General features: G+C 49.7%; 1 protein-coding gene across 1 annotated transcript in view; it reads right to left on the reverse strand.

Annotated features, from left to right (window-relative positions):
• The window catches only part of LOC144827542 (putative thiopurine S-methyltransferase), a 315,654-nt gene extending 307,981 nt beyond the window's left edge, over positions 1-7,673 (reverse strand). Inside the window, exon 1 of the mRNA XM_078685806.1 lies at positions 7,551-7,673. The gene's annotated coding sequence lies outside the window, so the exon portion shown is untranslated. The remainder of the gene's footprint in view (positions 1-7,550) is intronic.
• Between the last annotated feature and the right edge of the window lie 18,086 nt (positions 7,674-25,759).

The following is a 25,759-nucleotide window of genomic DNA, read 5'->3' on the forward strand; positions in this document are numbered from 1 at the left end:
CGAGTCGAGCTCAACATGAGCACCGGAACGCTGTGCGCGCTCCCCTGCCCTCCAGCACAGCGGGGGAATTACCCCCGCAGCCAAGGGGTTAAATCACAAAACTCTAAAGAAAGTTATTATTACTTGTGTTACCCAAAAGGTGCATTGCTGCTTGAACTGCTAACAATAACCAGCACTGGAGTCCTCTTTCACCTTCCACCACTGCTGCGGATTCACATTACGTTCCTGCTTACATAGTTTGTTGTCTCACCAGCTTAAGAAATGGGAACGCATCTCTCTGCAGGCCATGATCAGCAGTCTTCAGCTAGCCTCGTACTGCCCCCCCTTGGTGAAGTCTTGCTCGGGGAGCGGGGATTTGTTGGCGCCGTGGGTCTGGCGAGGTCGCAGCGCAACTGGGGTGGGAGGAAGAAGGGGCATGCAAGCGGGAGCGGGGGGGGGGGGCCACTGGCTTGGGCACCTAGGAAAGAGGCAGCGTTTGGTTTGGTGACGGGGTTAGAGGAGCTGCGAGACACCCTGGAAGGAAGGGGGCAGGGTGGGGGCACGAGCAGGAGGGGGCAGGAGTGTCATCGCCCGGCTGGGGGGCACTGGACCCCCTGGAAGAAGACAGCCGCTTGCAACATCTGCACCGTTTGCATTGGAAGTGGCCGGTGCGCAGTGATTAAGCCATGAGGTACCGGAGTCACTGCATTACACACATAACATAAACTAGTCTTGTATATGGCCAATCCAGCAAAATCAAGTCACAAAATCAGCAACATAACGCTCCACCTATATCAAGCTGCCGGGAAACTGTTAAGTTATTTACCTACAATGCATGCAACCAATCACTAAGGCCCTTTAAACACCTCTGATCTGAAATCCTTAATCAATACCTCTATGAATAACCAGAACACAATATCTGAATGACATTATCAAACATCAACTCTGACTTAACCATCAATGGAAATTTGCGAACTACGTGGGTATTTAAGACCCAGACAACAGGCAGTGCTACAAGGCCACACTAATGGCAGAATGGGCACTACGCACATTTCAGTTACAATGGTGGAAATGGCCACAAATATACATAGCCAGAGGTCCAAATGAATACGGAACTGCCATGTTCAGATTAAGATCTCGCCTGACGAACTGATTTTACAGTAATACGTGTCTCGCTCCAAACTCTTTCACTGAAGGTCTCACAAGACGACATCGCCCCAGCTTATTGCTCAGCTAACTTTGCTTACAGCAAGTGCAGCGCTGAATGCCATGTACAGAGCAAATGCACAAGGACACACAATAAAAGAATCCGAAAAGGAGACAAAGGGGGTGAGACAATACTGAAGTAGCTGCCTTTACGCTGCCAGATTAAATGAATCTGTTATAAGGATTCACTTGAAAAAATGAATTTTGTACAGCAATAACGCCGCTTGAATACACACCAACGTGAGACATGAGAGAACAAGTGTGGCCACACCTTAAAAGGCACTGGGAAGCAAAACTACGAGTATGGTATGGGGCCACAACAGAACAACATAAACAGGGTATCACATGTACAATTCATACCGAGCAAAAGCGTTTTAAAATGGAAGTCCACCGAGAGGATTCCTGCCCAAATAGGATGCAGTATTATTTCCACGACCTCTCTTCACGGTCTGAAAATAAGGTCTAAGACAGTAAGTGCAGCTGTTTGTAACCACTGCTACCTACAGGGATTGTGTGCTTCAACGTACAGTGCTTCCCAGAAAGTTAACTGAACATTTCATTTTCTTCAGGAAGAATGTTAGCACTCAAAAACACTGGTTTCATACACAGTAATTAATCATAGACCTCAACGTTGCTATTAACACGTGTCTATAAACACAAACATCCAGAAAGTTTAGTAGGCATTGAAAAGACTCCTGTCACCAAATACCACCGTAAAATAGCGTATATGACCAGTCAAGTGTAGCTGTAGGTACTTTAAAAAACAAGTTTACCGGGGGTTAGGATATTTTACAAAAGTAACACTGTGCGCAGGAATAAGCTACGAACAGAAGCGGGACACCGCCGCCCTCGTATCCTTCCTGGGGCCCGGGTGACATACGTCTGCCACACATACATACGCCATCCACACCCAAGCGCCACCGAGCACGCCCACAGGTCAAGTGCTCCGCTCCCACACACAGTGACAGGACCCCTCGCAACTGGCGCGTACTAATGGCATACATACACGACCCCTAAGAATGAGACACAAGAGCAGGAGTACGCGAGGATAATCGACCCCCAGGAGTACAGAACTCATGGGAGCAGGAAGGAGTATAGCCCTGACCGTCAGACCAGGAGAGAGGAGTGGCGCGTCTGATGTGAGCGGGAAACCCGACTGACTCCATGCCAGTACTCCTTCATTACCCAAGGCGGCCGCTGAAAGGGTGTACACTCCGCGGGTCAAATCTACGGGAAGTGTTTTGTGATCGGCGACCTAAAACCACCACTAACAGGCATTAAACAAGTCAGGTCCCGGGCCGGCAGCCAATCACAGCGGCCCGGGGAATGACGTCACGGGGGTGTCCCGGGCCGGCAGCCAATCACAGTGCGGCCCGGGGAATGACGTCACCGGGGGTGTCCCGGGCCGGCAGCCAATCACAGCGCGGCCCAGGACACACGGCAACAAGGGGAGGGACTTAAAAAAAGAGTCAGAAACGCCCACGATTCGCGTTCCGACCGAGAAAAAGTGATTGACACTGATGTCTTCCAATGGCTAGCCTCCATTTATGGAGCTAGCCAATGGAAGAAGTTGCGGTTTTAAGTCCCCACTACTGAGATAACATTAGATTTCGCCCTGGGCGGAGCACTGCTTTGCAGTGCTACGGCCAGGTCGAAACCTAAAAACGACTCTGATCCTCGCCAAAAGAAATATTACGATGAAGTGGAAGGCTGCTAAATCACCGTCAGTGCTAGATTGGTACAATGAAGTATTTAAATGGGGAGGGCAGAGGGAGCAGAAGTGAAAAGGGAGGAAGTGAAGGGGCAGCGTAAAAAGAAACCCATTTCATTGGACTGGATATCAATACTAGAAACATTTATAATCACGGATACACAGGAAGGTTAGAACTGGGAGACCTGATTGCCAGTAGCTCTCACAGGCTAGTTGGAAAGGGAACTAGGGAGTTGCACTATCAATATACAATGTGAATAACATGTGATGTAACGAGACTGTTGTGAATTAATGTTGTATAATGCAATACTGACAAAAACGGGAATACAAATAACTGAAGATCTGGGACTGCAGAGGTAGAAGGGAGGGGGGAGGCAATGTAGTTTAATACTGGGATTTGTTCTTATGGTATTACATATGTAATATATTGTAACTGGATACTGGGATTGTCTTATATTGGAAAATAACAAAAATATGTTTTTAAAACAAATTTGATCGATAAAACCCCGACTGGACTACGGCGGCTATTAACGGCACTGTCTCTATTTTGCAGAGAGAACCAGGGATGTGGAATACCTATAGCCCGACACCCAGGGCATATTGTTTGGGGTCAAGGGCAACACATTTTAATGTGTATTTTGTCCTTGGGACAAGTAGGCATAACTCCCTGCAGCACAAATCCTTTGACTGCCAGTTTGCAGTACCACATTAGGGGTCAGGGAAGGCCACTGCCTGCAGTTGAGTTAATATTTGTGTGCATATGTTAATACTGTTCAAATTTGCATTCGTGGTTCATTAATTTAAAGCCTTTATTATTAGGGTGAGCGCTCTAAGTAAATGTAAATTCTGACTGCACTACTGACAGTGGTTCCAGTATAAAAATGTGTACACACTGTTTCGAAGTTTGGCAATATGAGGTTATGCATAATGCTCCAAGAATGCTCTCTGAGTAGACGCAAATATTTGCAGAAGCTTGTAAGCAAGATTAATGTTTCTTAGCTTTCAACATAAAATGTTCCTCAGAAAATGAAAGAAGGGGAAAATACATATTGCTAAACTACTGTAAAATTTCAGGTACCATTTCTTAGTAAAATGTGTTTACGCATGCTAGTATTTCCCAAAAATATTCATATTGGAAAATCAGTGTAACCAGTTTCAATAAGATTATAGGAAATATACAAATAAACAAGCATTGGTAAAGACAGTAGGTCTGAAATTGGTGGTCAGCTTTTTAGTTTTGGCAATGCGTGACTTGTTTTGCCATGGGTTTTGTAAAACCTTATTGTTGAGAGGAGCCTGGTCCTCACCATTATAACAAACATTGGCAAAAGCAAAAACTGTTTTTGGTCTCAAAAAGCACACACTGTCACATTAGTTATTAGCACTGAACAAAACTACTTTGTGTGCCGATATGCTCCTTGTGAATGAGCAGAATGCGGTCACTCGCAGTGAAGCCAGCAGATACAGAGAGAGAGAGAGAGAGAGAAAATTTTAATAAACCCAAAAGGTCATGGTTAACGCCAGGCCAAATTAGGGACCCAATTAAAAGTGCACCCTTGGTATATTTCCTTGCATTAAGTGCAGCTATATGGCTTTCGTGAATTCACAAGAATTTACAGAAGTAGGGCAAGAAATTGTACTCCTAGAAAATATTTGTGAACTGCATTTTAGCATGAGCAAATGTGCATGTGTAGATTTGCTCATGCGGAAACCAGAGTATTTGCAAGTTAATTTTCCCTCTAACCACTTTTTTCCCCAACTCTGGAAGAAGGTTTACGTCTGCCATTATCAGGAGTAAATTTCCAACATTTCTCAGTATGGGAAAAGATTAGAGAAGAGTTGTTGAAAACCCTTAAAACATGCAAGTTAGTAGGTTTTCACAGACTCAAAAGGGCATTCCAACCCTGCAACTATTGCTTACCACTACATTCAGTCCCAGTATGTAGATCTGCCGAAATGTGGCAACCTAAAGGGATTGCTAGTATTAAAACACTATGAACCCTGACATAATCAGAGAAGCTATATAAGAGCTCCTATGTAATGAGATTGCTGCCATAATTTGTCGCAGCACTACATGGCACCAAAGGGACAAGTGGATTTTGTTACAGGACAAGTAGATTTATGAAGCAACCTGCCCCATGGACAAGAAGATATTTTAATAAATTCCACACCCTTGGAAAACACTTTAAAAATAAACACGGCAAAAACAAAGGTAATGATAATCTTGTGACAACTAAAAAGGAAAGGTGCATGGAACATTAAAGGTAAATCAATTGAGATAGTCACAACCTACAAGTACCTTGGTGTGTGGATCGATCATAAAGGGCGACCCTCCGCCCACATAACGGCAATGCAATGAATGGCTCAATCTTTGGAGGGCATTTTTTGTAGATTAAGGAAAGCCATAAACTCTCCTGTTCTCACTTCCTTAATCCGAATCATGGGGGCAAAATTCTTACCGTCCGTAGCACACGGAGCATTAGCCTTCAAAGATAAGATGACAACATGGCTGGACAGAGCTCAGTCAGCCTGCTTCTGTAAAGTCTTCTTTCTAACCTCGCCACCTCAAATGCGAACATACACAAGGAATTCAACCTTTCATCCCAAAAGGGGATCCCGAAAGCTAGATTCTTGGCCTATTGTCTAAAAGCAAAACAAGCCCAGGACAACACACTAAAGAAAAACATCTGGACAATTATTAACACCAAAGGGTCCACATGGTGTGAATTTCTAGCTCATTGTGTAGAGGTACTGGAAGCAAAGGAAATATGGTCAGCCCTCTTACCAGCAGCAGCAAGACTTTTAACAAAACAGGCGAAGCCTCTGTCAGCCGCCAGTGATACGCAAATCATGAAAAACTTAAGTCATGGAAGCTGGGCAGCAACATGTTATAATAGTGGGTCTTTGCCACATTATTTGTCCACCCCCTTAACACCAATATTGAAACAGCAATTAATGAAATTGTGGTTCGGAGTGATTCCATTGTTGGCTTACAAATATGGGCGAGGGTACAGAGAAAGTTGCCACATAGTGCCGAGCATGCGGAGTAGTAGAGGAATCCTTAATCCACATATAGTGTATCTACGAGAAACTCTGCACACAAGAGAATATGCTGGCAACGCCCCCTGTAGCACTCTTTAAATATACGGACATGTCAAGCTGCCCTGGTCGAGGGCATGAAAGGCGAATCAGTGCAGGTGGCGGCACACTTTATGAAATACTGACGGCAGTAAAGGCAGTTTTGGATCCGGACTAACATACAGAACTATAACTCATAATGCTGTGCCTAGCCTTTTAATGTTTTTCACGTCTACAGTGGCTTAACCGGTGACTTAAACCCTTTTTAACATTTAAAAACAACAAACTGAAATAATTATTTTATATGCTCTTTTAATAATATTTTGAACATGTGCACTTCACATTATTTTTTATTCTGCCTCATTGCAGTGATTTTATTTTAATTGTGCAATAAAATGTATTTTATCTTATCTTATCTACAACGCCATAATGGCAGTCTCAATAAAGACTGGATGCCCGAGATGGGTTATTACTTTAAAAAGGGACTAATACTTCAAAAACTTTTAACTAAAGATGTACTTTTGATTGACTCATCTGAAAGTTTCTTTTTCATGTTGTTCCACAAATAAAACAAAACAACTGTTTAGAAATATATTACTCGGTGAAAATACATGGGAAATGACAAATCAACACAGTACGTAATTCTCAGATCCTCCATTCACAAAAGACAATAACTGTGACCCTCTGACAGGAAACAATGGGTCAATGTTATTCTATGTAATATCTGCACTGTAGACGGCTCCAGACGCGCAGAGGGCTGAAATCATGTACCATGGAAATCAATGGAGAAGATACTAACTACTCTTTGGATCCCTATGAGGACTAACTCCTGATTCAAATTAAAAACAATAAATTTGCATGTGATTTTAATTTTAATTAAATAAAACGAAACTGTAAAAAAAAAAAAAATCACCTTCCAATCTTTGTAGCCATGCTTTTTTAAATAATTGCCTGGGGAGTACTTGCACACACAGTACAAATCCACAGTACACATTTTTGAGTCAAGATAAAAAAATTCTAATTTGTGGCTAGAGTGGAGTTTCAGGGTAGCCAATTAACTAAAATGTGTAGCCAGAAACCTTAAATGCCTAGATCTTTTTAAATATTTGTAACAGCGTTGACATTCCAATACGGGATTACTCATGGAGTTCAACTCTGAATTCTGGTAATAACACTCAAATTTCAATCAAAAATCCCGTGCGAATGTTGAACAATTAAATCTCACTTCAAGTATCAAAGACTGGGTTAAAGCCATCCGCCATTCACGTTTCAACGTTTCCATGTGACAGCTGTTTAAAAACCAGTAAATAAAATCTGTTACACTTTTTATTTAAAGACCTGCAGGCAGGACCCTTTCAGTACTCTGCTGTGGAACTCAAAAGGTCAGTGATTATTAAAATAACCGTATGAATTAAACTATTCAATCATTTTTACAAACCGTGCTCAAAAAACTTTTCAAATCGAAAGTCGATTAATTAAGAGCTTGGAAGCAAAAAATAAACTGCGACTCAACATCAAAATTAGTACATCGCTGCAATTAAGCAATTAAGCCGCGTGAACGGAAAGAAAAAGCCACCTGATTTAAATCGTCCAGTGAGCGCGCCTCCTTACTTGTACCTCGGATTGCCAGCGTTGTAAAAAAAAATAACAAGGACAACGTCCATTCAAAAGAATGTCCAAACCAGTACGCTGCCTGACAAAAAAGGCACAAAACAAGCTCCGCCCCATGCAAGAAAATAATGGTACAAAGAGTAACAGTACTAAAGAAAGGACTGATGATTTTGCCTCTCTACCTAAGTGAGTAAATAAGGGTTGTCGTGGGCGCCATTTTGCGGGGATACATTTTAAAAGCAGTGAATTTAAGACTATTCCATTAGCTCCGTTTGCACAAAAAATGTGCTTTTTAATTAGGGATACAAATGGCTCCATGTTAACAAGGACGCACTGCCCCAGTCCTTGACTTTTCTTTTCACAGTTATTGATTTTAGGCGTCTTGATTCATTTGGATCAACTGAAGTGAATTAGGACCTCAACAAGCATTGGCAGAGCCAATGGGTTTCGCCTATGCAACATCTATTGGCTTTGTCAATTTTTTTTACATGTTTAACATGGCTTAAAGTAACAAGCATTGGAAATGCAATAGGTCACGCATTAGAAAAGTTGTAGTTATTGGTCTTGTAAATGCGCTGGGATGCGCTGGGATGCCTATTGGTAACCAGGCGCTATACAAAACTCAGAATAATAATAATAATAATAAATGACATATTTTATTTATTTGTTGGTTTTTAAAATTGCTAAATTGATGGCTTTGTCATTTACAATGCCAATAGTTATAACTTTCGCGAATGTGACACCTATAGCATTTGGAATGCAACATGTTTTGTATTTACGTCACTTAGATGGCAGCTCTGGTCGTTAGGCCACATCTCTAGAGAGCAGGAGAGTGCAGCAGGGGAGAGAAGCACAGCAATGCAATAGGTCTCGCATTAGGAAAGTTTGAGCTATTGGTATTGTAAAGGACACATTTTTTATTTATGTGCTTGTTTTGAAAATAGCGAAATTAATAGCTTTGTTATTTACAATGCCAATAGTTTTATCTTTCGCAAATGTGACACCTATTGTAACACAATATGTGTTGTGAGGGTGAGTGAGGGTGAGGGGTTGAGGGTGAGGGGTTGAGGGTGAGTGAGGGTGAGGGTGAGTGAGGGTGAGGGGTTGAGGGTGAGGGGTTGAGGGTGAGTGAGGGTGAGTGAGGGTGAGGGTGAGGGGTTGAGGGTGAGTGAGGGGTTGAGGGTGAGTGAGGGTGAGGGTGAGTGAGGGTGAGGGGTTGAGGGTGAGTGAGGGTGAGGGTGAGTGAGGGTGAGGGGTTGAGGGTGAGTGAGGGTGAGTGAGGGTGAGGGGTTGAGGGTGAGTGAGGGTGAGTGAGGGTGAGGGTGAGTGAGGGTGAGGGGTTGAGGGTGAGTGAGGGTGAGTGAGAGTGAGGGTGAGTGAGAGTGAGGGTGAGTGAGGGGCTGAGGGTGAGTGGTTGAGGGTGAGTGAGGGTGAGGGTGAGGGGTTGAGGGTGAGTGAGGGTGAGGGGTTGAGGGTGAGTGAGGGTGAGGGGTTGAGGGTGAGTGAGGGTGAGGGTGAGTGAGGGTGAGGGTGAGTGAGGGTGAGGGTGAGTGAGGGTGAGGGTGAGGGAGGGTGGGTGAGGGTGAGTGAGGGTGAGTGAGGGTGAGTGAGGGTGAGGGTGAGTGAGGGTGAGGGTGAGTGAGGGTGAGGGTGAGTGAGGGTGAGGGTGAGTGAGGGTGAGTGAGGGTGAGGGGTTGAGGGTGAGGGTTGAGGGTGAGTGAGGGTGAGGGTGAGTGAGGGTGAGGGGTTGAGGGTGAGGGGTTGAGGGTGAGTGAGGGGGAGGGTGGGTGAGTGAGGGTGAGGGTGAGTGAGGGTGAGGGGTTGAGGGTGAGTGAGGGTGAGGGTGAGTGAGGGTGAGGGGTTGAGGGTGAGTGAGGGTGAGGGGTTGAGGGTGAGTGAGGGTGGGGGTGAGTGAGGGTGAGTGAGGGTGAGGGGTTGAGGGTGAGTGAGGGTGAGTGAGAGTGAGGGTGAGTGAGAGTGAGGGTGAGTGAGGGTGAGTGAGGGTGAGTGAGGGTGAGTGAGGGGTTGAGGGTGAGGGGTTGAGGGTGAGTGAGGGTGAGGGTGAGGGGTTGAGGGTGAGTGAGGGTGAGGGGTTGAGGGTGAGTGAGGGTGAGGGTGAGGGGTTGAGGGTGAGTGAGGGTGAGGGTGAGTGAGGGTGAGGGTGAGTGAGGGTGAGTGAGGGTGAGGGTGAGTGAGGGTGAGGGTGAGTGAGGGTGAGGGTGAGTGAGGGTGAGTGAGGGTGAGGGTGAGTGAGGGTGGGAGAGGGAGAGTGAGGGTGAGGGTGAGGGTGAGTGAGGGTGAGTGAGGGTGAGGGTGAGTGAGGGTGAGGGTGAGTGAGGGTGAGTGAGGGTGGGTGAGGGTGGGTGAGGGTGAGTGAGGGTGAGTGAGGGTGAGTGAGGGTGAGGGTGAGTGAGGGTGAGTGAGGGTGAGTGAGGGTGAGGGTGAGTGAGGGTGAGGGGTTGAGGGTGAGTGAGGGTGAGGGGTTGAGGGTGAGTGAGGGTGAGGGTGAGTGAGGGTGAGGGGTTGAGGGTGAGTGAGGGTGAGGGGTTGAGGGTGAGTGAGGGTGAGGGGTTGAGGGTGAGTGAGGGTGAGGGGTTGAGGGTGAGGGTGAGTGAGGGTGAGGGGTTGAGGGTGAGTGAGGGTGAGGGTGGGTGAGGGTGAGTGAGGGTGAGTGAGGGTGAGTGAGAGTGAGGGTGAGTGAGAGTGAGGGTGAGTGAGTGGTTGAGGGTGAGGGGTTGAGGGTGAGGGGTTGAGGGTGAGGGGTTGAGGGTGAGGGGTTGAGGGTGAGTGGGGGTGAGGGGTTGAGGGTGAGTGAGGGTGAGGGTGAGGGGTTGAGGGTGAGTGAGGGTGAGGGTGAGTGAGGGTGAGTGAGGGTGAGGGTGAGTGAGGGTGAGGGTGGGTGAGGGTGGGTGAGGGTGAGTGAGGGTGGGTGAGTGAGGGTGAGTGAGGGTGAGGGGTTGAGGGTGAGTGAGGGTGAGGGGTTGAGGGTGAGTGAGGGTGAGGTGTTGAGGGTGAGTGAGGGTGAGGGGTTGAGGGTGAGTGAGGGTGAGGGTGGGTGAGGGTGAGGGGTTGAGGGTGAGTGAGGGTGAGGGTGAGTGAGGGTGAGGGGTTGAGGGTGAGTGAGGGTTAGGGTGAGTGAGGGTGAGTGAGGGTGAGGGGTTGAGGGTGAGTGAGGGTGAGCGAGGGTGAGGGGGTGAGAGTGAGGGTGAGGGTGAGTGAGGGTGAGTGAGGGTGAGGGTGAATGAGGGTGAGGGTGAGTGAGGGTGAGGGTGAGTGAGGGTGAGGGTGAGTGAGGGTGAGGGGTTGAGGGTGAGTGAGGGTGAGGGTGAGTGAGGGTGAGGGGTTGAGGGTGAGTGAGGGTGAGGGGTTGAGGGTGAGTGAGGGTGAGTGAGGGTGAGGGGTTGAGGGTGAGGGGTTGAGGGTGAGGGGTTGAGGGTGAGTGAGGGTGAGGGTGAGGGGTTGAGGGTGAGTGAGGGTGAGGGTGAGTGAGGGTGAGGGGTTGAGGGTGAGTGAGGGTGAGGGTGAGTGAGGGTGAGGGGTTGAGGGTGAGTGAGGGTGAGGGGTTGAGGGTGAGTGAGGGTGAGGGTGAGTGAGGGGGAGGGTGAGTGAGGGTGAGGGGTTGAGGGTGAGGGTGAGTCAGGGGTTGAGGGCGAGTGGTTGAGGGTGAGTGAGGGTGAGGGTGAGGGGTTGAGGGTGAGTGAGGGTGAGGGGTTGAGGGTGAGTGAGGGTGAGGGGTTGAGGGTGAGTGAGGGTGAGTGAGGGTGAGGGTGAGTGAGGGTGAGTGAGGGTGAGTGAGGGTGAGTGAGGGTGAGGGGTTGAGGGTGAGTGAGGGTGAGGGGTTGAGGGTGAGTGAGGGTGAGGGTGAGGGTGGGTGAGGGGTTGAGGGTGAGGGGTTGAGGGTGAGTGAGGGTGAGGGTGAGTGAGGGTGAGGGTGAGGGGTTGAGGGTGAGTGAGGGTGAGGGGTTGAGGGTGAGTGAGGGTGAGGGTGAGTGAGGGTGAGGGGTTGAGGGTGAGTGAGGGTGAGGGTGAGTGAGGGTGAGGGGTTGAGGGTGAGTGAGGGTGAGGCTGAGTGAGGGTGAGGGGTTGAGGGTGAGTGAGGGTGAGGGTGAGTGAGGGTGAGGGGTTGAGGGTGAGTGAGGGTGAGGGGTTGAGGGTGAGTGAGGGTGAGGGTGAGTGAGGATGAGGGGTTGAGGGTGAGGGGTTGAGGGTGAGTGAGGGTGAGTGAGGGTGAGGGGTTGAGGGTGAGTGAGGGTGAGGGGTTGAGGGTGAGTGAGGTAACCTGGCATGGTAACCTGAAAAAAATGTGGGTGTGAGCCATGTGAAGGGGTCTGCGGTGAGTGTGAGACCTGAAAAGGCAGAAGTCGGGAAGGAGAGGCTGCGGGTAAGGGTGTGCACGAAAGTGAATGTGCACAAATGGGGCCATGCGGTGGGCGACCAAAGCAGAAGCGGCTGGCAGAATAAGCGGGCCAAGGCCGAGAGTCCACTGGGTGCACGCGTCCTACCCGGAAATGACTGGGGGATAGGTGGGGAATGGCATGGTAACCTGAAAAAAAGGTGGGTGTGAGGCATGTGAAGGGGTCTGCGGTGAGCGCGAGACCCGAAAAGGCAGAAGTGGGGAAGGAGAGGCTGCGGGTAAGGGTATGCACGAAAGTAAAATGTGCACAAATAGGGCCATGCGGTGGGCGAACAAAGCAGAAGCGTCTGGCAGGATGGTGGTGCCGGAATAAGCTGTGCACATGTCAGGCCATGCTTCGAGTAACTTATAGAGATGCGGCTGACAGGATAGTAGGGTTGAGAGCAAAAGCGCCGAAGGGGCGCCTGTGTATATGCTGCTAATAATTAAAAAAAAATGCATATGAGAACTGTATTATCGCAAATGATGGAAAAGATATCTCACCTGAAAGAAAAACAAGAAAGGAAACAAGACGGAGGGCATTGCTGTGGGGAGGGGTGAGTGAGGGTGAGGGGTTGGTGAGGAGAAATGCACACGGCGGGCAGGGGAGGGGGCGGAGCGGGGAGAGCGGCATGAGGGTGTGAAGCAGCCGGGGCCTTTGAAGTGAAGCTAAGCTTCACTTCAAAGGTGTGGGAGGAGTGCGGCTGAGGGAACAGACGGCGATTTGGTGATGTGCACGCGCATTTTAGGTCAATGCGCAAGCGCATTGACCTAAAAGCCACGGGCACAGCACCAAATCGCCGCAGTTAGGTAAACTTTGTTTAAAGCCCTATAGTCTCGCTCTGCTCAATGCGCATGCGCATTGACAGGCGAGACCTAAAAACAAACCTCTAAGATGCGTTCATCACTGGCAGCCTCATAACGCTTGAAAAAATGTGTCTGGATGAAAGGAAACAGGACACAGTGAAGGATTTAACACTTTTTATTCAGCACAGTCTCTGGCAGACAACACTCTGACCCTTGCAGTGAAACTATTAACGTTCCTTTTCTGCCTGCCTTTTATGCGTGATCCTCTGAGGCTAAGTCCCTCTCGTGTGACTGCCAATTCGTCCCTGTCGTTGTGCAAGGATATCCCTGCAGATTCACCATTCCACTGTTTGCTGTCTTTCCACTTGGGCTGGTCGATGAGGTGCATGACAAGGTCTAGATTGCTGTCTTCTTCTGTGGCGTTGGCGATTTGAGGAATAAAAAGTGTGGGGGCACACTCGTGCGGACTGTGAATTGAACCTATTCTTCAGCAAAGGACGAGTGCCACTGGTCAGGTGCAATGGCTGTCTGGAAAAGTAGTCAGCTGTATTGTGTTCCTTTCCTGTTTTGTGAACAAGGGTGTAGTCATACCTGGAGGCGTAATCCACACTGTTCAATCCTGGGACGTATTTTATCTTTGGGGTTATCGCAAAGATGGTTATGAGAGCCTGGTGGTCTTTTATGAAGGTGAACCGTATGCCATATAGGAAGACACGGAAATGTTTGCAGGTCTACACTACTGGTAGGCTCCTTCTCGGGTTGAGAGTAGTATGTTGCATGAGCCTATTACCCCTTAGTTTGGCAAGCTAGCAATACACACCCCTGTGAAGCAGCGTACTGCTACATTACTACGGCTGGCACAACCAATTGGTAACGTACCTATATACCACCATACCGCCTGTAGAGTCTTTGGTGACTCAATAACCACGCGGACAATAGCTTCAGTAAGGAGCTTCTTTATTCATTACCTACAGGCTTCGTGGTCAGCAGTGAACTGCCCTTTCTTCCCCCAGCTCCTCCCTTTCCTCCCGCCCTCGGCCTTCCCTCGGGCTGGTCCTAGTGCCTGACCAGTGTGGTCACTGGGCACTGTCCATTAACAACATTACATCTCCCCCCTCGGTGGATGATGACACAATTACATTGCCCCTGGTCAAGTCACGAGTTCGTTTCTTTAAGGTTCTTCAATCAGACGCGATGGTTTCTTGATCACACGTCTGGGGCGTGCTTGGGGGTCGGAGTCTTCACTCTCATTCTCGTCAGTGATCCCCCTGGGCGATGGGCTGTTGATTGTCAGTGTCTCGAGGTCTTCTGGCTCCACTTTAGGATCAGCCAGTAACTCGGTGACATTGGGTCCGCACTTTTTGAAGTATGTCACGTTTCTGGTGAGTCTCTTCCCTTCGGCCTCCGCTGTGATCATGGTTCCTTTTTGTTGGATCACTTTGAGGGGAACCTCGCTGTATCGACAGTCTGTCTTCCGGTGTTGCTCTTGTCTCGCCAGCACCCAGTTTCCTTCCTTTATTTCCGGGGGGGCCGCGTGACGTCGCTCATCCGCATAGTCTTTCATCTTTTCCTTCTTTTCTTTGTCTCTTGCCGCGATCTCTTCGTGCTCAGAGTCAGTATCCAGTTCTGGCGCAGTCGGGTTCATCATTGGTATTCTGGTGCGCACTGGGCGTCCTAGCATGACGGTAGCGGGACATTTGCCCGTGTTAGAATGGGGCGTGTTTCTATAGACCCGCAGCACCTCGTCAAGTGCTGTCTGTAGGCGCCTTCCGGTGATTTCTGCTTGCTGGAGGGTCCTCTTGATCGTGGCCATGAAGCGTTCAATCATTCCATTGGCCTGTGGCCAGAGTGGCGTGATCTTGCGGTGTGTGAAGTTGAGGTGTTGTGCGAACTCAGCAAAGTCGTGGCTATTAAACGGTGGTCCATTGTCCGACTTCACCACTAGGGGGATTCCCCATGCGGCGAAGACCTCATCTAGGATGGGTATTTATTATTTATTTATTTTTTGCATTTGTATGGCGCGCAGCTACCCAACAAGGGTTTCCCGGCGCCGATGACAGAATTGAAGCAATTTTTAGGAGGATGGTAAATGACGGTGGATTATTTCTGGAAGAGCCAGGTCTTTAGCTGTTTTCTGAAGATGTTGTACCTGTCTTCTTTACGGATATGGGGGGGGAGTTTGTTCCAGAGTGTGGGCCCCATGACAGCGAAAGATCTTCCTCCCATTCTTGCAAGTCTGAACTTTGGGGTGGAAAAGTTTGCAGCATTTTGAGAACGTAGTGCTCTAGCCGGGGTGTAGGGAGTGGCGAGGGTTTGGAGATATTTAGGGGCGGTACCAGATTTGATCCTAAACATATAGCTCAGGGCTTTGAACCTGATGCGGCTTTCCACCCTGAGCCAATGTAGGTCTTTTAGGTGGCTGGACACACTGGAGGTTTTTGGGATATTACAGAGTAGCCTAGCCGCTGAGTTCTGGACCACTTGTAGTCGGTTAATGACAGCTTTGTTTGAGCCTAGGTAGAGAATGTTGCCGTAGTCAATCCTAGATGTAATAAGTGCATTGACTACGGACTTTTGGGTGTCAAGGGGCAACATCCAAAGGATCTTCCTTAACCATTTCAGGATGGTGAAGCAGAGGCCAACCACTCTGTTAGCCTGCTGCTTCATGGACAAGGTGTTGTCGATGATGACTCCCAGATTTCTAACTTGAGTAGCGGGAGTGGGGATGGAACCGAGCTCGGAGGGCCAGTGAGATGCGTTCCAGAGGTCTTTGTTTTTCCCCAGAAGGAGGACCTCGGTCTTGTCTCCATTGAGTTTCAGCTGGTGTGCGGACATCCAACTGAAGATGTTTTGGAGACCTTGTTTGAGACGAGATGGGATAAGTGGGTTTGCTTCTGACAGGGAGAAGATGATTTGAGAATCATCAGCGTATGTCATGAGGGTGAGGCCAGATTCATCAGCTAGATCAGCCAAGGGCCGGAGGTAGAGATTGAAGAACAGAGGGCTTAGGATGGAGCCCTGTGGTACTCCATGGGGGGCGCTCATTGTATCGGAGCAGGCTATTGAGGATGTAATTTGGAAGGTTCTCTGTGACAAGAAGGACTCAATCCATTTTAGTGCATCCCCCCTGATGCCATTTCTCCCCAGGGTGGCCAGGAGTTTGGAGTGGGAGATGGTGTCGAAAGCCGCACTCAAGTCTAGTAAAATGAGTGCGACTGTCTGACCATCGTCTAGGAGTTTCCTGATGTTTTCGGTAACTCCTAGTAGGGCAGTTTCAGTAGAGAAGCCGGCCCTGAACCCAGATTGAGATGGATGGAGAAGACAGTTTTCTTCGGTGAAGAGGGTGAGGGCAGAGTGAATATGTCTTTCCAACAATTTTGAAAAAATAGGGAGGAGTGAGATCGGCCGGTAATTTGAGGAGAGCTCCGGATTTGCAGTGGTTTTTTAAAAAGTGGGCTGACCATGGCGTGTTTCCATATTGAGGGTACAGCGGCGAGCTGAAGGGAAGAGTTTAAAGTTTCAGCAATGATGGACAGGGCAGGAACGTCCAGATTTTTAAGAACGGAAGCGGGTACCGGATCACGAGAGGAACCTGATTTAACAGTTTTTAGGGTGGAAACAAGTGATTCTATGGTAAAAGGAGGCCAAGATTCAATGATGTTAATGTCATTTGGCCAGGAGGGAGTTGATTCACCAGGGTCACGGGTAGGGAGGTTACTCCTAATGCCAGAGATGATATTCTCAATTTTCTCATTAAAGAAGGAGGCAAGGTCTTGGCATTGTTTTTTGTCTAAAGGGCGAGCCGATGCAGCCGTTTTTTCCCCTGCGAGGTTCTTTACCGTGTTGAATAGCAATTTCGCTTTGTTTGGCGCAGTATTGATGGTTTTGGCCACATGAAGGGCTCGGGCTTTGTTGCAGGCTGAGTGGTATTCGTTTCTGGCTTTGTGGTACGTGATTTTTTTATCATGAGCGTAGTCTTTCCGCCAATTTCTTTCGAGGGTTTTGCATTTAGATTTAATGGTTTTCAGGGAATCATTAAACCAGGGAGCCGGGGGGCGGTGGGTATTACTTTTTACTTGGGATAGGGGAAGACATCTTTCGACGGCGTTTTCTAGCCAGGAGTGAGTGGCCAGAGCAATATTTTCTATGTCAGTGACTGGACCTGGAAGCTGCCTTTCTAGAGTATGATTAAGTTCCTTCATATCTAGAAGTTTCCAGTTCCTTATCATAGATGAGGGCCGGATGGTGTTTGTTATCGGAGATGTTGGTAATTTTAGACAAAAATGAATAAGGTAATGATCTGACCAGCAAATCGGTCCTTATGGTACTTGATGCTTTCGTGGAGGCGCACAGTTGGGCGATGGGGAATCTGGAGTATTCGTCCATGATAACTAGGACATATTGGCCCGATTTGATTGGCCCAAAGAAATCAATGGCGATATGTTGCCAGACGCCCTCCGGTAGTGGGGACATTTGTAGCGGTGCAGGGGGGGTCCGGACGACTTACGAGTTGACATTGCGGGCAGTCCTTCAATGTCGCCTCCACCATCTGATCTAGGGTTGGGAACCAGACCCTTTCGCGGAGTGCTCTTTTTGTAGCTACTACACCCCGATGTCCTTCATGCCCTAAGTGAATGACTCCTTGTCTGAGTTCTCGTGGTATTACTATTCTCTTGTCTCGTAGAATGAGTCCATTGGCGGCGATCGACAGGTCTTCGTGGACATGTTTGAATGCCGCCATGTCCGTGTCGTTTTGTCCATTGCTTGGCTGGCGTCTCCAGCCGTTGGTTTGGATCATGTTTTTCACTTCTTGCAGGGTGGCATCCATTTGTGTCGCGTCGCAGATGGCATCCAGAGGTACAGCCGGAGGCCTCGCTTGATTCACTACGAAGTGAATGTATTCGTCCGCTATTGATTGTTCTGGTTTGCTGTCTTTGATGGGGTGTCGTGACATGTAGTCGGCCGGGTTTGCATCTTTACCAGGCTTGTGGATAATGGTGTATGTATACTCTTGCAATCTTAGGCCCCACCGCTCTATTCTTGGTGGCATTTTTGCTTTCGGGTTTCCAAAGATCGTGATTAGGGCCTGATGATCAGTTATGAGTGTGAAGTGCTTCCCAAAGATGAAGATGTGGAAGTGTTCACACGCCCAGACAACCGCCAGGCTTTCTTTTTCTGGTTGCGAGTAGGCTCTCTCTGTGTCCGTCAGGCTTCTGCTCGCATACGCTACTATGTGCCTTTGGTCTTCTTCCCTGTCATACTGGGCTAGGATGGCTCCTAGTCCTACCGGACTGGCGTCTACCGTTATCTCCGTCTTCATTGTGGGGTTGAAGTATGCTAAATTCTTCGCTGTTTCAACAGTTCTCTTAATTTCGCGAAATGCTCCTTCACACTGAGTGGACCACTGGAAGGGTTGCCCTTGTTTAGTGAGCTTCCTCAGCGGGTAACTTAGTGTAGCATAGTCGGGAATATATCTGGAGCAGTAGCTGGCCATGCCTAGGAACGAGCGTATATCGCCCACGTCCTTCGGGCTTGGTGTGTCGTTTAGCGCTGCTACCTTTTCTGGATCAGGTTTCATTCCATTTCCAGAGAATAGGTGTCCAAAGAACTTTAGTGTTGGTTTGTGCAGTTCACATTTAGCTTCGTTAAGTGTGAGGTTCGCGTCTAGCAGTGCTTGACAGACCTGATTCAGCGCTTTGTTGTGTTCAGCTGTCGTTGCTCCATATACGAGGATGTCGTCACTGTAGTTCAAAACCTGTGGGATGTGGTGTATTGTTCTCCTGATGGCCTCTTGGAATATCTCTGCTGCTGATGACACTCCGAAACTTAGCCTCTTGTATCTGAATAGGCCGAGATGTGTCGAGAATGTTGTGATGTATCTAGATCTTTCATGCAACTCTAGTTGATGGTATCCTTTGTTGAGGTCCAGTTTTGAAAATATCTTTGCTCCGTTGAGGGACGTGATCATGTCATTGATGTGTGGTCCAGGATGTCTCTCTCTTTCGATGGCCGTATTGGGCGCTCTCATGTCTACACACAGACAAACTTGACTCGTTTCTCCTTTCTTTGGGACTACCACGACCGGGGAGACCCACGGGGTCGGCCCTTCCGTTCTCTCGATGATGTCTGCTTCTAGCAGGTCGCTGAGTTCCTTCTCCACTGCTTCTTGTAGATGAAATGGGATTTTTCGGTGGTGTTGCGCCACCGGCGTGACTTGGTCATCTATGTGTAGCTTTATTTGACAGTTCTTCAGTTTTCCTAGGCCTTGGAACAGCTTTGGGAATTTTCGGATGAGTGATGGTTTGTCAGTGACTCTGAATAGGATATCTACCAGTTTCAGACGTTCGGCAGTTGCCAGGCTCAGTAGGCAGTCAGCTTCGGGCCCTTCAATGACATGGATGTACGCTGGTATTGTCTGACCTTCATATGACAGGTCAGTTTCGAACTCTCCCAGGCATGTCAGTGGCTCTTCAGCCATCCACGTGTACACCTGCACATGGGCCTCCATTAGTTCGGGCGGAGGACACATCCGGTGATATTCAGCGGCTGGCAGATAGTTTAGCGTTGCCCCACTGTCGAGCACAAACTGCGTGGGGTGAGAGCCAATGTTGATATCCAGGCGCGGGTATTCCTTTAGTTGGTCAAGGTCTGCCACTCGATTGAGGTATTCTTTTCGAGGAACGGGTGATGGAGATTGAGATCCTCTTGAGGAGGATCGCCGAGACTGACATGTCCTGCAGGAGCGGTCGCTTGATTGTGACGACCCAGAAGATGAGTCACGTTTGGCTTCGACAGCCCTGACATGATGGCGACTGTCCGGGTATCGTCGGTGGTTTCCCTTGTGATCACTCTTCGGCACTGCCCCACACATACTTTCAAAATGGTTGTCTCTCCCACATTTCCGGCATTGCTCACCCAGCGCTGGGCATGCATCGGCGTGTGGATAGTCGTAGCCGCATCGGGAACATTTGGTGTGCTTGTCCGAGCGTCCTTTCGTGTATCTCGTGTCTTTGTGCCCTTTGTGGGACTGGTGGTGGTGTTTCTTAAACCTGGACGAGCGATCACGTGGCAGAGACCGCCTATGTTCGTGCCGAGATTGCATCCTGAAGGCTTGTTCTGGTCTCTCGCTTTTCCCGCTTTCCATGCGTTTTGCGTAGTCGTCCGCTTGCTCCTCTACTCTCGTCATGTCCACGATTTGTGCTAGTGTGTAGCTTTTCTTCAGCAGCTTACGTCTCAATGGTTCGGAGAGGCAGCCCTCTATGACTCTTAGACGCAGAGCGTCTTCCTTCGAAAACTTGTCAAACTCGCAGTGTTTCGCTAGGCGGTTCAGACGAGTCACAAACTCCTCCATTCATTCACCTCTCTCTTGCACAGCTCTGTTGAGGGTGTACCGCTCGTAGTCAACGTTCTTTTTGTGTAGGAATTTACCGTCCAGGGCTTCCCGTGCTTTTGTGTAAGACTCCAGTGAGTCTTCTGGCAGTTCTTTCAGGACCCGACCTCCGTCCCTGCCAATCAGGTTCCTGAGGAAAAGTAGTTGTCCTTCCTCGTCAGTTATCTTGGATGCTTTTATGAAGTCGTCGAAATCTTCAATCCATTCCTGCCACCGCAGGCTCATGCTCCTGTCAGATTCGATGATGAGTGGTTCAGGGCGCCGCAGGAGAGATGCTCTCGACATGCTCTCGGGGGCCGCGTCACCCATTGTTTGCTCGTAGTGCCTGACGTCTGTTTCAGTCCGTGCGTACTCTCTTGTCCGGTCTCGTTGCACTCACCCGTGCTTGGTTAGTATCTTTGTTGCACTCGCCAGTGCCTGTTTATTGTCTGCGTTGCACTCGCCAGTGCTTGTTTTTTTCCGTTGCACTCGCCAGTGCTTGTTTGTTTTCTTCGGTGCACTCGCCAGTGCTTGTTTATTGTCTGTGTTGCACTCGCCAGTGCTTGTTGATTTTTCGTTGCACTCGCCAGTGCTTGTTTTTTTGTTTTTTTCGTTGCACTCGCCAGTGCTTGTTTGCTTTCTTCGGTGCACTTACCAGTGCTTCAGTGGCGTCACTAGGGGGGTGCGGGGGGTGCGGCCCGCACCGGGTGACACCAACACTAGGGGTGACACCAATCTGCACTGCAGCCTCGAGTCTGCTCTCACCTTTACTGTCGCCACCGGCATAACACAGGCCCCCGCAGCCCACGAGTTGCGGGGGGGCCCCCAGCGCTCCAGGGCCCCCCTCCGCAGCCAGAACACACAATACATCAGTTTTGCTTGGATGTGACGGGTTACGTCACTTACGTGGTTACGCTCGCCGTCGTTGCACCTCACACAGTCTCTTTTTAAATTAAATGGTGCCCGGCGCGCAGTTGTCTCCACGTCTGTGGGAGCTCTTCATCCTTAAGGTGGTACTGGGGGAGCTCTGGCCAACGCTAATTAATCATCCAGCCAGGGAGAGCAGCAGGGTAAGTGGGGCAGTCTATCGGATTTAAATTCATAATTTAAATGAGGTCAAAGTCGCGGGGAGAACAAAAGTCCTGCGCTGGGACCAAGACAGATTCATAGCAATATCTGGCAGGGAATGAGATACGAGTATATTTATTGTGACAGATTGTTTTACGGCTGTGGCATAGGGCTCAGGACAGGGGGCCGCTAGCGCTCCTGGCTTGTTAGGGGCTTCTCTAAGAGCTCCACTGCACTTTTATTTGGCAGTCTGTCTGGGCAACTGTCTCGACTGAGAAATGGTGGGTAGACGGGGGTCACAGACTTGAATTGTGCGTCATGCCCCTGGCTGCTCTTTATAATGGGGAGAATAGGGTCGTTGGGGGTTACTTCAACAGGGGGAAGTAGGCCTCAGCATTGTGTGCTGGATGTCAGGGCGCCGGTGGAAGGAGCTACATGTGTTCGGTGGGAGGGCATGATTGTCTTGCTGGAGTAAATCTAGAGGAAGTAAGATAGAGAGAGAGGGAGCTAGAGGGATCAAGACAGAGAGAGAGGGAGCTAGAGGGAATACGAGAGAGGGAGCTAGAGGGAGCAAGACAGAGAGAGAGAGGGAGCTAGAGGGAGTAAGACAGAGAGAGGGAGCTAGAGAGAGTAAGAAAGAGAGAGAGGGAGCTAGAGGGAGTAAGACCGAGAGAGGGAGCTAGAGAGAGTAAGTCAGAGAGAGAGAGGGAGCTAGAGGGAGTAAGACTGAGAGAGAGGGAGCTAGAGGGAGTAAGACAGAGAGAGAGAGAGGGAGCTAGAGTGAGAAAGAGAGAGGGAGCTAGAGGGAGTAAGACAGGGAGAGAGGGAGCTAGACAGAGAGGGGAGCTAGAGGGATTAAGATAGAGAGAGAGGGAGCTAGAGGGAGCAAGACAGAGGGAGAGGGAGCTAGAGGGAGTAAGAGAGAGAGAGAGAGGGAGCTAGACAGAGAGAGGGAGCTAGAGGGAGTAAGACAGAGAGAGAGAGGGAGCTAGAGTGAGAAAGACAGAGAGAGAGGGAGCTAGAGGGATTAAGACAGAGAGAGGGAGACAGAGGTAGCTAGAGGAAGTAAGACAGAGAGAGAGGGAGCTAGACAGAGAGAGGGAGCTAGAGGGAGTAAGACAGAGAGAGAGGGAGCTAGAGGGAATACGAGAGAGGGAGCAAGACAGAGAGAGAGAGATGGAGCAAGACAGAGAGAGGGAGCTAGAGAGAGCAAGACAGAGAGAGAGGGAGCTAGAGGGAGTAAGACAGAGAGAGGGAGCTAGAGAGAGTAAGACAGAGAGACAGAGGGAGCTAGAGGGAGTAAGACAGAGAGAGAGGGAGCTAGAGGGAGTAAGACACAGAGAGAGAGGGAGCTAGAGTGAGAAAGACAGAGAGAGAGGGAGCTAGAGGGAGTAAGACAGGGAGAGAGGGAGCTAGACAGAGAGGGGGAGCTAGAGGGATTAAGATAGAGAGAGAGGGAGCTAGAGGGAGCAAGACAGAGGGAGCGGGAGCTAGAGGGAGTAAGAGAGAGAGAGGGAGCTAGACAGAGAGAGAGGGAGCTAGACAGAGAGAGGGAGCTAGAGGGAGTAAGACAGAGAGAGTGAGCTAGAGGGCGCTAGACAGAGAGAGGGAGCTAGAGGGAGTAAGAGAGAGAGAGGGAGCTATAGGGAGCAAGACAGAGTGAGAGGGAGCTAGAGGGAGTAAGACAGAGAGAGAGAGCTAGAGGGAGCAAGGCAGAGAGAGAGGGGGCTAGAGGGAGTAAGAGAGAGAGAGGGAGCTAGAGGGAGTAAGAGAGAGGGGGCTAGAGGGAGTAAGACAGAGAGAGAGGAAGCTAGAGGGAGTAAGACAGAGAGAGGGAGCTAGAGGGAGCAAGACAGAGAGAGAGAGGGAGCTAGAGGGAGTAAAACAGAGAGAGGGAGCTAGAGGGAGCAAGAGAGAGAGGGAGCTAGAGGGAGTAAGAGAGAGAGAGGGAGCTAGAGGGAGTAAGAGAGAGAGTGGGAGCTAGAGGGAGTAAGGGAGAGAGAGCAGGAGCTAGAGGGAGTAAGACAGAGAGAGGGAGCTAGAGGGAGTAAGACAGAGAGAGAGGGAGCTAGAGGGAGTAAGACAGAGAGATGGAGCTAGAAGGAGTAAGAGAGGGAGCTAGAGGGAGCAAGACAGAGAGAGGGAGCTAGAGGGAGCAAGACAGAGAGAGGGAGCTAGAGGGAGTAAGACAGAGAGAGAGGGAACCAGAGGGAGCTAGAAGCAGTAAGACGGAGAGAGGGAGCTAGAGTGAACTAGACAGAGAGAGGGAGCTAGAGGGAGTAAGTCAGTACCTAGCGCCGTACATTTCCGACAGAGGTGGTCCATGCGGTAAGTCGTTAGGGGGTGACACCATGAGTTACCCGCACCGGGTGACACCAACCCCAGTGACGCCACTGCAGTGCTTGTTTGTTTTCCTCAGTGCACTTTGCCAGTGCTTGTTCATTCCTTTAGGGCCTTTGCCTGACCTCAAAATGGCCACCGGAAATCCCTCGCAGGGGATTGGTCGAGACCGCCTGACTTCAAGATGGCCGCCAGGAATCTCGTTTTTTGGCGGGATTTCGGCCGATCTCATTCAGTTTGCTGCCGGGAGTCTCGTTTTCACTCACCGGGACCGGGGATCCGCCGGGGACGCCACAGGTAACAGTCTTCTTTCCCTTTTCACCGCCGAGGTGGGCACTCGGGTGGGTGGTGATCTTGACACGCTTCCGCCGCCGAGGTGGGAACTCGGTAGGCGCTCTCCAGGGTCTCCTGTGCCGCCGAGGTGGGCACTCGGTAGGCGCTCCGCCGCCGAGGTGGGCACTCGGTAGGCACTCTCCAGGGTCTCCTGTGCCGCCGAGGTGGGCACTCGGTAGGCGCTCCGCCGCCGAGGTGGGCACTCGGTAGGCGCACTCCGGAGTCTCCTGTGCCGCCGAGGTGGGCACTCGGTAAGCGCTCCTCTGGTCTGATTTCGCTGCCGAGGTGGGCACTCGGTGGGCGCTTCTCGTCCGCCGTCGCCGCCGAGGTGGGCACTCGGTGGGCGGTTCTAGGCCACCGTCGCCCCCGAGGTGGGCACTCGGTGGGCCTTTCACTGCAGTTGCTATGCACACGCGCAGGCTGCGTATACCTCGTCGCCAGTTGTAGAGTCTTTGGTGACTCAATAACCACGCGGACAATAGCTTCAGTAAGGAGCTTCTTTATTCATTACCTACAGGCTTCGTGGTCAGCAGTGAACTGCCCTTTCTTCCCCCAGCTCCTCCCTTTCCTCCCGCCCTCGGCCTTCCCTCGGGCTGGTCCTAGTGCCTGACCAGTGTGGTCACTGGGCACTGTCCATTAACAACATTACATCGCCATGGGGCCACTAACAGGGCTCAATTGATGGTATCACGCTGTGCCCGATAAGACACGTCACCCCAGATACTGACACTCATTGTTGGTGTAATTGGAAGGTTACCCAGGGAACCATAGGCCCCATGATCTCTCATAAGCATATCATGAAGTCCGTGAACCACCTACACTGGACCACTATGCTCCACTACGGAATGTCCTAACCATTGAAGTGTCCACTACGGTGGCACCCACAAGCGCAGGCGCCATAAAGGTAGAATACTGTTTCCCGACAAGGGGTGTTAAGATGCCTGTGAAGCAACATACTGCTACATTACTGCGGCTAGCACAATCTATGGTTAACACACCTATAAACAATCAACCCAGTGTTGGCACCTCTTGAGCCCTTGATTGATCACCCATCACACTTGATGCCGTCGCTTGCCACTCACGTTCCGGATCTACCAGTCGCCTTGGCTGTCCACCTCTTGCAGTTGTTGCGGTGTGGATCACTTCCCAGGTATCCGCCATGGATCCGGTCATACATAAATGAAAACAAACACAATTGATTAGTGTTTTTGGCTTTCAGACGAAAGATACAGTACACATGCCAGCCCTACTTCATGAGACTGACCCCCTCTTTTCACTCACCCCCCCAACCTAATGGGTGCATAGGTACGGTTCCGACACAACCCCGACTTCTAATATGCCGGCCAAAGGCTGTATCGACACTGCGTGATACTACACCTGTACCCTTTGCCCAAAATGTACGTGCCTGGGATGTACTGCATTTGATACCATACGTGTTGATAATGTACTCACGTGACCTCACCTTGTATTACGTTGCTGTAACATGCTAAGCCTTAGCTAAGATTAGCACCAGATGCATTCCCATCAGACTTTGAACTGCGAGCGTTTAGCATAGCATCAGTTGTGTCACATGAGAAGCATTTAAATTAGGCTTACAGTGAGGGTGCCTAGCATAGCACCAATTGCATACATGAGGACCTCTGCGTATATTTCTGCAAGAGATTAAATGATTTTTTCCAGCAACACCTGTGTCAATGCCACTGTTATGACCCAATAAATGAAGCCTTTGAAGGCGAAGGGCAAGTGACATCCCCCATCTTGGACCCTTATGAGAAGTATTGCCCACCAAGTGAGGTGTCCATGGCCAACTCACTGTGTCTGACAAGAGGGGAATGCAATCGATTTCTTTTGTCACAGCACAGGC

This window comes from Lissotriton helveticus, chromosome 4_1, assembly GCF_964261635.1.
Source record: "Lissotriton helveticus chromosome 4_1, aLisHel1.1, whole genome shotgun sequence".
NCBI classification, from domain to species: Eukaryota; Metazoa; Chordata; class Amphibia; order Caudata; family Salamandridae; genus Lissotriton; species Lissotriton helveticus.